Raw genomic sequence first — 14638 nt, 5'->3', positions numbered from 1 at the left:
TTTAATATGCCACGGCTGCAAAATACTAACACGAATTCTTTGCAGACGAATGGAAAAACTGATAGAAGCCGACCTCGGCCTCGGGGTAGATCAGTTTGGATTCCGCAGAAATGTTGGAACAGGTGAGGCACTACTGACCCTACTACTTATCTTAGAAAATAGATTAAGGAAAGGCAAACCTACGTTTCTAGCATTTGTAGACGTAGAGAAAGCATTTGATGATGTTGAGTGGAATACTCTCTTTCAAATTCGGAATGTGGCAGGGGTAAAATACAGGGAGCGAAAGGCTATTTACAATTTGTGCAGAAACAAGATGGCACTTATAAGAGTCGATGGACATGAAAGCAGTGATTGGGAAGGGTGTGAGACAGGGTAGTAGACTCTCCTGGATGTTCTTCAATCTGTATATTGAGCAAGCAGTAAAGGAAACAAAAAAATTCGGAGTAGGTATTAAAATCCATGGAGAAGAAATAAAAACTTAGAGGTTCGCCGATGACATTGAAATTCTGTCAGAGACAGCAAAGGACCTAATAGAGCAGTTGAACGGAATGGACAATGTCTTGAAAGGAGGATATAAGAAGAACATCAACAAAAGCAAAACGATGGTAATGGAATGTAATCGAATTAAATCAGGTGATGCTGCCGGAATTAGATTAGGAAATGAGACACCTAAAATAGTAAAGGAGTTTTGACATTTGGGGAGCAAAATAACTGATGATGGTCGAGTAGAGAGGATATAAAATGTAGACTGGCAATGGCAAGGAAAGCCTTTCTGAAGAAGAGAAATTTGTTAACATTGAGTATAGATTTAAGTGTAAGGAAGTCGTTTCCGAATGTATTTGTATGGAGTGTAGCCATGTATGGAAGTGAAACATGGAAGATAAATAGTTTGGACAAGAAGAGAATATAAGCTTTCGAAATGTGGTGTTACAAAAGAATGCTGAAGATTAGATGGGTAGATCACATAACTAATGAGGAGGTATTGAATATAAAAGGAGAGAAGAGGAGCTTGTGGCACAACTTGACTAGAAGTAGGGATCGGTTGGTAGGGCATATTCTGAGGCATCAAGGGATCACCAATTTGGTATCGGAGGGTAAAAATCGTAGAGGGAGACCAAGGGATGAGTACAGTAAACAGATTCAGAAGGATGTAAGTTTCAGTATGTACTGGGAGATGAAGAATCTTGTACAGGATATAGTAACATTGAGAGCTGCATCAAACCAGCCTCTGGACTGAAGACCGCAATAACAACAAGTTGTTGGCGTCTAAGACCTTCAAATGTGACCACAGTGACTTGTTTTTTTTTTAACATTATCTGTATCTGTATTTTATAGTGATTTGCTAAATTGTAACGCAATGGAAACACTATTATTTACACAGTTGTTTATTCCTTCATTAATAACGTGTACTATTTTTTATTTGTTGTTGAGTATGGAATTACTTTTTAAAAAATAAATGTGTGTAACTGTAAAAGGCAACCAATAGTGACTGATTACGGCACCGTCCACAATCGTATCCGGATCCTGCCTTTCCTTGACTATAAGGCTCCAACTGGTAGCAGAGCGTGGTTACGATTGTAATACCGCCATTTCAGTTATGTTGGTTTGATTTGTTAAACTCTGTTAGTGTTGTTTGAATTCTGTATTTGGTATTGTGTTCTGTTTTAGGTGATGAACACTGTAAGGGCGGTCAGGCAGTGCCCCGGGATCGGCCTATTGGGGAAGGACCACCTCACTTATGAGCTGGCGATAAAATGCCAGCCTATTGAGGGTAGTGTTCCGGACTTAGCACCCGCTTGCGTGCTACCGTCCTTCAGCCGGTTGATGTCACGCCAGATGTTGTGTGTGAGACAAGGGCAGCCATTGAGATTTTCTTTAAAGCTGTTAGGAGTCTTGAGGACAACATCGGCTTTTTAGAGGGCACTCAACCTAGTGGAAGTCAGTAAAAAGGGTGCGGGCACATTTAATACATTTAACCAACCGGATATTTGATTTAAGGACATTTAAGTTAGAGGATCTCGATAAGGAATCAACCGCTGAAATGGGGTCTTTGGTTAATAAATTACAGTTTAAGGTTACATGTTTAGAGGTTGATGGGAAGAGGACGGGGGAGAAGGATTTGTTACCTTCCGGGTGGTGGGCTAGCGAGCCCCGAAATGACGTCCTTATGTCCTCTGAGGGGTTAGTCGTGGTGTTTACTAAATTGCATAATCCCCTGGTCCATCTGTTTCGAGACGTCACAGAATTTGCTGTAGACCGACTCGAGCAAATTGAAAAGGTGTTATGGTTGTTGGTTCGCTTTGAGCAACAAGCTGATGCGTTTGGTGTTCCGCATCAAGAAATTTTGTCTCTATTGTATCCTCTAATTAGAGGCGAATTGAGGACTGTGGTATCCAGGGCGATGGCAGAAGGGTTTTCATTGCAGCAATTGAGGGAGATTGTGATCAGCGAAAGATTGACCACGGGAGTTCGTAAACAGCTGGAGTGTCGCTATATTTGCAGAAGCAACAAGGTACGGAGGAGTTGCATCAATATGCGGAAAGAGTTAAGACGACTTGTTTGGCCTTGTTAAAAGACTTGCCAGAACGGGAGTTAGTTTCAATTGTCCTGAGAGGAATGCGAGCGGCGGATAAGTAACATTTTGTTTTTCATGGTCGTCCCTCCACTTGGGAAGAACTTCGTGCCGCCGTTGTAGCGATATCCACTTTGCCACTCTCGGACGATAGACAGTTGTGAAGTTAAGATTCAGCCCGTGGGCGTCACTGAGGGGAACTCTGGATTACTGATATCAGCTGTCTGCTAAAGGGGAATCGCGGCGTTGTTTCAGGTGCGGTCGAACAGGGCATTTAGTACGTACTTTCATTCAGTCACCCAGGATCGATAAATGACGCCCGGATGCGCAGCGACCCGGGGGTCGAGCCTTTAAATCCTGGTGTGCTCGTGTCGCTGCTCGACCATCACCTTCCCCACACTCCCCCCCCCCCCCCCCGCCTTATATTTGTTCTCGAGTAGGTGGTGAATCTATTTGTGCCCTTTTGATTCTGGTAGCTCCTTTTCATTGTTGAACTTGTAATGGTTTCTTGAATTTTGGTCATCCTACAAGACTTAGGCCGGTGCGTTCTTCGCTACAGATGTCGGGTTGCCAACGTGCAGGTGTTGCCTCTGCATGGTTGAGTCCGGGGGAGTATCTCGGTTGTGGATTTCTCGTGGCCCTTGTCTTTGGCCTTGGTTAAGGAGCTACCAAAATGGTTCAAATGGCTCTGAGCACTATGGGACTTAACATCTGTGGTCATCAGTCCCCTAGAACTTAGAACTTCTGAAACCTAACTAATCTAAGAACATCACACGCATCCATGCCCGAGGCAGGATTCGAACCTGCGACCGTAGCAGTCGCGCGGTTTCGCACTGAGCGTCTAGAACCGCTAGACCACCGCGGCCGGCTAAGGAGCTACCGGTCGATTTGATTTTGGGATGTGATATTATCGGTAAAACTGGTCTTGTCTTGGATTATTCGGGGTACACCCTTTTCTTTAAGTACGCTTCTGGTCAGAAATTTGGGTTCTGTGAGTGTACTAAACGTAAGGTGCATCGAGATGCGTGAATGCTGGCTGTTGATGCTAAGGTTAGTGAGTTTGATCTCACCCATCTTTCTTCCCAGCAGGCTTCAGAACTAGGGGTTTGTTGGAGAGGTTCCCATAGTTTCACCGTGATACACATGGGGCTACTAATGTTCTTGACTACCATATTCTCTCCCTGACCATATTCTCGTCAGGCAGTCCCCATATCGCCTCTCACCGCCTAAGTTGAAGATACTAAGGGGAAAGATCTCCAAAATGCTTGAGCAGGGAGTTATTAGGCCTTCTACATTCGCTTATGTTTCCCCTATATTCTTCGTCCCTAACGATCAGGGGCGGGACTTTCGGCCTGTTGTTGGCTACCGTCACCTAAATAAGAAGGTTGTCCTCGAATCGGTTCCTGTACCTGATCTTCATAACTCTTTTACTTGGTTTGCCGGGGCTAATTGGTTTACTATGATCGACCTGAATCAAGCCTATTATCAGATTCCATTATCTGAAGAGTGTAAACACGTTACAGCATTTTGTACTGCTTGGAATCTGTTTGAATTTAATATAGTCCACTTTGGTTTGGCTACTGACACAGCCGTCCTTATTCGTTTGCTGGATGATATTCTTTGAGACTTGAAATTAATCTGTGTTTACAATTACCTGGACGATTTGATAATATATAGTCGTTCGTTTCAAGAGCATTTGGAATATATACAGCAAGTTTCTGCTAGGATGCAGGGGGCCGGTTTGACTGTTAAACCGAATAAGGTGACAGTAGCCAGGCAGCAGGTATCCTTGTTGGTCACCAAGTATCAGGCGAAGAGTACTCGCATCGATCAGGAGTGGACTAAGGCCTTGAGAGCCGTTCCGCCGCCCACTGATAAGCGAGGGATTGCCAAGTTCATAGGGCTGGCTAATTATTTTAGGCGTTTTGCTCTAATTCTGCTCAGCTGGCGGCTCCTTTAAATGAACTGCGCCGAAAAGCGGTGCGTTTTGCGTTGGGGCCTGCTCAAGAGGCCGCGTTTGTGCGCACTAAGGCGTCTGTAGCCAATCCTCTGGTTCTCGGAGTGCCTGATTTTAATAAGCAATTTATTGTCCAAACCGACGCATCGAATGCGGGAATTTCGGCATTCCTCCTCCCAGGAGCTGGAGGGTCAAAGTCAGCCGTTAGCATTTGCGTCTCGTCGGTTAACCAGGGCCGAGCTTAAATATTCTGTTTACGAATGTGAGGCATTTCCGAAAGAACAGACACCATATACATATAAGTATATAGTTCTGGCAACACACATATTCCCCGAACTCTTACGGGACTTGGTAAAAATGTCTTCCACGAGTAATGGGTGTGTTTGGGTAAGACACTACGAATGTAGTGTGTGGACGTACAAGGTGAGAATGTCGATCTCGCGGGAGGCGTCCGCGAGATAGTCCATGCAGTCGCGCTATCCTCTGTGCCCTCGGTATCAGATGGACAGAGCGTCTGCCATGTAAGCAGGAGATTCCGGTTTCGAGTCCCGGTCGGAGCACACGTTTTCACCTGTCCGTTGATATAGATCAACGCCCGGTAGCAGCTGAAAGTATTAATGTAATTCTAATTTCGTTCCAGACGCCTGCAGGTCATCAGTGGTGTCTGTTCTTTCGGACATGTCCGAAAGAGCAGACACCATATACATTTAACTATATTGATTATGTGGGCTCCTTACCTCGCACCAAAAGAGGCCATCGGTATGTATTAGTTATTAGTGACGCGTTTTCGACGTTTACCGGGCTTCTTCCGAGTCATAATGTGACTGCTGCCACCACCATTGCGCATTTAACTAACGTGTTTAGGTTGCAAACTTCAACCTCCTACGCAAATCGTTAGTGATAATGCGCCTGCCTTCCAGTCGGCTTCCTTCAAGGCCTTCTGTTTTCAAAGCGGTGTTAAGCATGTAAATGCCACTCATTATTATCCGCAGGGGTCCTTTGCGGAAATTGCCAATCGTAACATTAAATCCGCACTATCTTTCATCGGAAGTCTCACAATAAGTGGGATTCTAGTCTGCATTGGCTTAGCTTTACCTTCAATACCGCCAGCCATGAGGCTTTGAAGGCTACTCCGGTTTCCTTGATGTTTGCTTATCCTGTTAATTGCCCACTTTCGAAATTATGGGGGGTTCAAAATCTAATCCCTGTGGAGATAACCCCTCAGGTCGTCAAAGGGAACTGGAATCGTGCGAGGAGCAATACTCTCAGGGACCACAATAGACAAGGTGGTCGTTATAACCGTAATCGGCGAGCCTTCAGGGGTAAGCCGGGAGATCAGGTGTATGTACGTAATTTTCCCGGAAGGGAGGTGCGTGTTGGCAACCTTGGTTGCACTATGTAATATCCACGACACTATGTTCTAGCCTCAGGATGTTAAAATGAACTAAGTGTGCAAACTTCAACAAATATTATCGATACTACGTATATAAAAAACTGTAGCGTGTAAAATGACAATAACTATTTGATTATTTCTGTGATAATTTAATTTCTGTGTGAATTAAAACTATTATCAGAGAACTACATTCATAGACAACGACACTTATAATCATTTTTGTTATCTGTGATAATTGTGGTTCAGTTGTTCTTCCAGTGCTAACCGATGAACTGTTCGGACTTGAGAAGTGTGAGGTCTGTAAAGAGGAAACATGTAACTATATTGTTAATTATTGTCCGCAGCTCGTGGTCGTGCGGTAGCGTTCTCGCTTCCCGCGCCCGGGTTCGATTCCCGGCGGGGTCGGGGATTTTCTCTGCCTCGTGATGACTGGGTGTTGTGTGACGTCCTTACGTTAGTTAGGTGTAAGTAGTTCTAAGTTCTAGGGGACTGATGACCATAGATGTTAAGTCCCATAGTGCTCAGAGCCATTTGAACCATTTGTTAATTATTATTTGAAAAATAGGCGCTATTGTCTAGACGTGGATTTGTATTTATTTCAATTATAATCCAATCTCATTAATGTTTTAAGTGTTAATTTTCAGCAATTAGGAGCGCAGCCATTACCGCTAGCAACATACAGCGGAGTTTACTAGTATCTGGTATAAAAAATATGAAACATTTTTCATTGAGAATAATTTTAAATGCTGAAGAATGGAGAACAAAAGGCTTAAAGACTTTTATCTGAATATATTAACTTGATATAAAAGGAATCGAGAATAACAATAGACAAATTGACAATCGTCTGTCTGCCACCATCTTAGCAAAAATATTTCCGCGGCAGTTTTGAATCGAGAATTTTAACTAACATAAATGTTGTTAGATATAAATGAATGGAAATAAATGTGCGCCGGTGGTTCCGAATATACTTTAAAAGACAGCATTCAACTCAGATTGAATCTTTAAAGTTGCAGGTTCGAATCCTGCCTCGGGCATGGGTGTGTGTGATGTCCTTAGGTTAGTTAGGTTTAATTAGTTCTAAGTTCTAGGCGACTGATGACCTCAGAAGTTAAGTCGCATAGTGCTCAGAGGCATTTTCGAATCTTTAAAAATAGTGCTCACCACACGTTACGTAATATCAATTTCTAATGTGCTGATGAATGAAGCCTAATTATTTCGGACGATTTATATGAAATATTTTAATAGGATACATGCATCAGTGTTGTGCGCTGGTTGTATTTTGTGACTAAATGTTCCTTTTACTAGAGAAAAATGCTACCATCTTAAGTAACAGTTGTGTAAAATATGATAAATGATATGCAATTTTGTGCCACTCACACGACTTTACACACAACAGCCTGTCACGTTCTCCAAGGAGGTTTTGAGTCGAACAGAAGATTTATCGTATTCTCTCAGTCTCCAGTAGTCCATTAGGAACAAGATAGTACGTCGAAGATTGAAATTTTGACTACACTGCTAAGTTCACAAAGTATTTCTAAAACCCTTAAGTCTCTTAGCAGGCCGGCCGGAGTGGCCTAGCGGCTCTAGGCGCTGCAGTCTGGAGCCGCGCTACCGTTACGGTCGCAGGTTCGAATCCTGCCTCCGGCATGGATGTGTGTGATGTCCTTAGGTTAGTAAGGTTTAAGTAGTTCTAAGTTCTAGGGGACAGATGACCTCAGAAGTTAAGTCCCATAGTGCTCAGAGCCATTTTTTTCTCTTATCAGTAGATTGATGCTGTACACTGCACAGCCTATACTATCGGCATGCGTACATCATTGGTGTATTACGTTGCCCGCATCCAGCGTATTTCATGCACTTGGTATTATAATAGCAAACTTTAAATTGCCTGTCTCATGGACAGTACCCGCACAATATTGGGCAGCATCGGTTTGCTTTCCAGGACGAATGGTCTTTGAAAAAATGGTATCCGGAGAGGTCATTACGAAATTAACCACACTGTGGATCATCTCCACGGGTTAGTATTCAACGTCTAGAAGGCCTGCTTCAACTGCATGAATGTTAGGTGACTCATAAATAGGTCGTGTATTCAGGAAGACACCCCGCCAGTATTTCGGTAATACAAAATGCCAGCGGTACACTTGGTGCCTACGCTCCTGTAACAATACTTCTACCAACTTCTTCGCCTGTGACACAGTTGCAGCAGCAGTTAATTTAGACGCCTCTGCAGATCAAGACATGCTTGCTCACTTACAAACGCTGGCTCAAAACTGGTCTTCTCAGATTCCATTGTGACTGCCTCCATTTCTTTCTTGTCATGCGGTGTGATGGAACCATGAGGTTAATAGATTGTCGACATACCTGATATTCACTGAAATGCTGTTGCTGTCGCGATGCCCGTGCATCTTAGTAGAAAATGTCGCAATACCAGAATGAAAACTGCTGCATTCGTAGCACAAAGAAGGCGAATATGTCTTCGGCAGAGCTAGGGATTAAAAGAGGGTGACTAGATTTTTCGACTTACGTGGCAGCTTCAAAGACATTTAAATCAAAACATGGGAGAGGGGGGGATCTAACATAGCTCACTTTCCTGGGGAATTTGGGTTGACTGATAGAGAAGATATTCTGAAGCTGCCAGATAAGTCAAAAAGCTAGTTTCCTTCTTTTACAGACCTGGCTCTGCCCAGAACATACTCGCCTTTTTTCTTTTTTTTTTTTTTGCTACGATGGGAGTATTTTTCATTCTGCTTCCAAATTTTGACGTCAGACCGCCGAAGCTTGGCAACCAAAGTAGATTTTTGTGACTCGACCAATAATTTATCCAGTACAGGATTTTTACTGTTTTTCGAACAATGTTGCTTATATCGTGACAATGGATAACGCTTTCACAGAATAATTGAACGACAATTAATAACATGTATTTCTCCATCTTCTTACAAAACTTGAACCGATTCGTACAAAAATAAAGCACTGATGTTGCGGGCGTAGAAGGTTTACAGAAACCAGTATTTTGCCCGTAAAATACGATCGAAGAGAGAGTTTTGAAAGCTAGTTTTAATTTTGTCATAAGAACAAATGTTTTACTTATTTGATCCACTTTAAAATGTTTCCGTTCATTCAGTTTTAAACCATCGTATCTCGACGACGGATAAAGATTACTGGATAAAAAAATTTCGTTCTGACTTTATCCCTTGACCTACCTTCGTGCATAGTTCCAAACGATTCGTACAAGTTTAAAGTATAGAAATGGTGCACATCAAAAACTTCCCATAAAAACGTGTTTTTGTACGTAAAATCCAAAAGAAAGAAGAGTTTTAGAAACTGTTGGCAGTTATCTTAGACCAAGCTCCGATACACCCATGGACCAAATTTGAACCATCGGTCTTGCTCCATTCCGGGGTTCCTTAAGAGTGGCTGTTTTTGCACGTGAAATCCGAACGGTGCACTTACAAATGGTGCTACTCGCTGAACATTAATTTCAGTCAGTTAAAATATATTGCAAAAGGAATTAATTGATTCACACAATTTCCCTGGGTGCCAGCTACGGTTCGTCGTTGAAACCTTGCTTAATATACTGTAACATATCTGCAAGAGTAGAGATGTTTGAATGGCCACACAAATTGCCACTAGTCCTGTCTAAGCCAAAACTTGTTATGCCATGTTCCTAGCTCAAACAGGAAACAAGTGCCAAAACCCCACAAACACCGATTCTGCGTGCGTAGTTTTCAGACGTATTTGTTACGGCATTTCCACGCTGTGACGATTTAGATTTCATTTATGTTTATTCTTTTATCAGAAGGATTGGTAACTACGATGACCAGGACACTTCCGCGAATTTTATATCTGCGCAACGAGTAAACAAGCGTGTTCAAGTCTCGAATGTTCTACGTCCACTTTTTAGTTCTTTACTTCCTCTAAATGGTTGAAATGGCCCTGAGCACTATGGGACTTAACTTCTGAGGTCATCAGTCCCCTAGAACTTAGAACTACTTAAACCTAACAAACCTAAGGACATCACACTCATCCATGCCAGAGGCAGGATTCGAACCTGCGACCGTAGCGGTCGCGCGATTCCAGACTGTAGCGCCTAGAACCGCTCGGCTACACCACCCGGCTTTACTTCCTCTAACGAGCGTGTCACTATGTACTGGTGTTTCGGTACACGCAGGACACACCGGTTCTGCGTGTTACAGTAATTTAAGCACCTAAATAAACCTGTGATAAGATAATTAATAATGTAACTATTGCAATTAAATAGTTTAATGCAGTTACTTTTACATATCTAATCTCACACCTTATACTGGATGGTTTCATCGTATTATGATTCTGTGACTAGTGGTAGCCCTGCTATTCACGAAGGTGTTCTTCAGTTGTCGTTCCATCAGCGCAAAAGGATCTCAGGGAAGAGGCAGGTAACAGTCTTGTTCTCCAAAGTCATAGGTAACTTATCAGGTGCCTACGGAGAATCGTGAGCTTTCGTCGCTTCTTCATTTTGGTTTCATCCGTCTTTACAAATTTCACGAAGATTATTAACTACAGTTCATTTGAAGAAGAAAGGTGGAGGTAAACTTGAATACTATTCGGAGCTCAGGGAAGACAGAGGTAGAAGATAAGGTTACTCAAGAAGAAGTTATTAGAATAAACTTAAAAGGTTTTGCTATTTTTTAAATTGGAACTTGAAACGTCAGTTTTGATATGGTGGATAAATCACGAAATCTGATGGACGAGATAACTTCTGCGTGCACTCTTCATACAAAGAATTGCGAGGCTGATTTTATTCTTAGCGTACAAGCGCTACTGTACACTATCGGGTGTCTATACCATCATTAATCCTACTAATATCAACTTCTTTCGCCAACATATGCACTGCTATCCTGGCTGCGCGCGGAGATTACCATACTCCCTGTATGCTCTACTGTATATCAATGAACACTGTCTCGTATGTCTTTCCACGACCTAACCGTTCTTGTCTGAACAATACGGCAGGAACGCCAGTTCCCATCAGAGTAAAATCTTCGATGACCCACTCCACCGTTCAGCGACCTTCTCGATGTCCTTCTCAGTAGCAGGAATCCGAGACTGAAACAACATCACGCATTGTATTAGCGAACTAAAATTCGACAGCTTCAGAAGACAGGTAATGTAATGTAATGTAATGTCTACTAAAACAAAAATACGATTACCATTCTCCCTGTATGCACTTGTTATCCTTCCACATCAGTCTTTCCAACCTGAAATCCTCATTTCCCAGTACTATTAGTCGATGTTCTCTTCTTAAATTTCCTTTTCCGGAACTCGCTATATGAGAAAACATGTATTTTTCAGACCTATAAATTCTTCTTTTACATGTCACTACCATTGTTGTTCATTATGTCAAAATTAGTATCATATTATTATAATTATTACTACTATTAGTCTGTTATTGTTATAAGTATTACCGTTAGTAATGGCTGCAGCTGCAGTAGTACATGTAATACCTTTATTAACTTCGGTAGTTCACAAACCACCATTTCAGACACTCAGATCGTTTTAATACAAGTTTTCATATTAAAACTGTTATTTTCTAAATCAAGTATGACGTAATATATACTGATTGTGTGAAACCCTGGTCCTAGTCAGATAAGGCAAAATTAATATAACATAAGCGACGTCAACAAAGTAACTACGGTGACAGCGTGAGCTAACAACTGTAAAAAGCATTGTGCATTCTACCAGTCAATTGTGAGCAGGCAGTATTAAGTAGTGGAGGTACTGCAACGGAGTGTCAACGCTGTTGTGCCAAAAATCCGTAACGAAGCAGTATTACCAAATCAAATGATCAGGCCACTCTCCATGTTTTGTAGGGGACAAAAGTGTGTGCAACATTTGTCCCGCACACCTTGATTCCTGAACAAAAAAAGATTCGTGCACACTTGCCGCGACTTCATTGAAATGCGGAACGTGAACAGTTCTTTCCTGAAGAAAATCACCACTGCTGACAAGACATGGCTCAGCAATACGAAACTACAGGAAAACGACGAAGTGCAGAAATTCACCTGACTACATAACCGACGTTCAAGGAAATATGACGTGTGATTTAAATAACATCGTAAAGAAGGACTCCTCTGACATTTGACATTATTTGTGCGTTGTAATAAAGTGAGGGGAGACAAGGATGAACACCTGAAGCGTTAAAAACACCATATTAACTTTCCTATGTTTTTTATTAATCCAATATAGATTACTTTTGGACTTAGGATTGACTAACGCATTTTGAAAGTATAGGTTGCAACCAAAACCGTTTCGTGGTATTCGTCCAAACGGTAGCGACTTAATATATTGTATGTACTGTATTGTATGTTAACCGAGGGCTGAGAAACGACGGAGAGGCTCCGTCCCTGCCGCAGTCGCAGTGATCCACAACCCCACGACGACTACCGCAGTCCAATTCACCACTCTGCCGCCCCCCACCGAACCCAGGGTTATTTTGCGGTTCGGCCCCCGTCAGATTCCCCCCCCCCCCCCCAGGTAACGTCTCACACCACACCACACGTGTTTAACCCCTATGATTGCTTGGTAGAGTAATGATGGTGTACGTATACGTGGAGAACTTGTTTGCGCAGCAATCGCCGACTTACTGTAGCTGAGGCGGAGTTAGGGGAACCATCCCGCATTCGCCGTGGCAGATGGAAAACTGCCTAAAAACCATCCACAGACTGGCCGGCTCAGCGGACCTCGACCTAAGTCCGCCGGGTGGATTCGTGCCGGGGACCAGGCGCTCCTTCCCGCCCGCAAGGCCGTGCGTTAGACCGCACGGCCGACGGGGCGGGCGACTTAGTATATGCTGAAGTGTGTGCAGTTGCAAACCCACCAAGCTTCAGGGTTTCTTGGTCATATGTTTATTTTTTATTACATTTTGTTTCGCCAACATGATAGTACAGAATGTAGATGTCTTTTGCTGCCTGCGGTCGTATGTCGTAGGTAAACAATGGGACTTCCTGTATTGATGGCAGTTTCATGACTTCCGGATGGACCACTTATGATAGTTGTTCTAAGCGTCTTCAGTTATCAATTGGGTTTAAATTTGGGGAGATTTTTGGCGAGGCGACTTCGGTAAACTGACCATGGTGCTCTTCGAACGACGCACATACGCTGTGAGCAGCGCGGCACGTTGCATTGCCCTGCAGGTAGATGCCATCGTGCCGAGGAAAAACCGACTTCATATAGGGATGCTCGTGGTCCCGAGCGATTTATGTATACTTGTGTGATCCATTGTGCCTTCCAGAATGAAAAAATAAGCCAGGGAATGTACTCAAACCTAAACTCTTCAGACGAATGTTGCAATATGTTTACCACCATGAAATGTTTTACACCGTACACGCGAACGACTGTCACTTCGATGGAGCGTAAGACGTGATTCATCTGAGAGTACCAATTGTCGCCAATCAGTGGACATCCAGTTGTTGTACTGGTATGCAAATTCTAGCCTTCGTCGCCGATGAACTGCAGGCAGCGTATTTGCGAGAATCAGAGGCCTGCTCTTGAGGCCCATACGCAGCAACTTTCGCTTAACTTTGGTTGTCACTTGATTCATCTGGACTGTCAGCTACTCAACAGTACCGCGTCTAATCGCCCGTATTCCTGTCCGCAGCTGTCGTTCACCTCTGACATTTACGGCCCATTCTGGACGACAGTTGGCTCAGTGGCAGTTTTGGATAGCGCCGTTTTGCCATGCATGGTGTGCTTTATCCACAGTTGCATGCAAACAGTTTACCAACTTAGCCGGTTCGGAAATGATTCAACCGTTGGGCCGAAAGTTAATTGGTGGGGTGGGGTGGATTTTGGGGAAAGAAACCAAACAGCGAGGTCATCGGTCTCATCGGATTAGATTAAGGCGGGGGAGGGAAGTCGGCCGTGTCCGGTCAGAGGAACCATCCCGGCATTGGCCTGAAGCGATTTAGGGAAATCACGGAAAACCCAAATGAGGATGGCCGGACACGGGATTGAACTGTCGTCTTCCAGAATACAAGTCCAGTGTGCTAACCACTGCGCCACCTCAATCCAGCACAGGCTTGAAATAACTTTCGAAGTGTTTTGTTTTCTTTTTTTCTTCGAGTGAAGTTTAACGCATAACCTGTTCATGTTTAGTTTTAAACTTCGAGACTTCTCTGTTGCTACATTACACAATTGATTTTTTCTTGACTATCGTTTCCGTTTCAAGTTTCTGATTTCATGCGTGTGACTGTTAGCCAACCTTAGACCCGTTCACAGAGAACATTCCCCCCTTCCCCCTTCCGACCATCCTCGTCCCAATGTACGGAGAATTACCAGAGTTATGGAAGTAATGTAACTATCATGATCATAGTCGTTTTCCTTTACTACGTAAAAGTGTGAGCTATTGCGTATTGACATGTGTAAATCTTTTGTCTGGAGATATTGTGTACAATCTGTTCTAGAAGCAGCAAATTTGCGTGCGACAACAGGATGTCCTTCTTTAAGAAAACTGCCAAAAGAGGTCACAAATGTTCATACCAAGTGTGAGTCAACCACTGTAACGTGAGTAGAGATGGTAAACTGTGACGTCATCACTGTGAAACATTACGCATTGAGTTTACGTAAGAAAGTATTTAAAGTCGGACGTATTTAGCAGCGTCAAATTCCCATTTCATCCTTGTCAAAGAGTCATCCTTGAAGGTAACTATATGATCAATGAGTTGAAGTGTTCTTATTTTGAGGAGAT

Source organism: Schistocerca cancellata, chromosome 1 (assembly GCF_023864275.1).
Source record: "Schistocerca cancellata isolate TAMUIC-IGC-003103 chromosome 1, iqSchCanc2.1, whole genome shotgun sequence".
Lineage (NCBI taxonomy): Eukaryota > Metazoa > Arthropoda > Insecta > Orthoptera > Acrididae > Schistocerca > Schistocerca cancellata.
The sequence above is the reverse complement of the archived record's forward strand: the minus strand, read 5'-3'. Positions refer to the sequence as shown.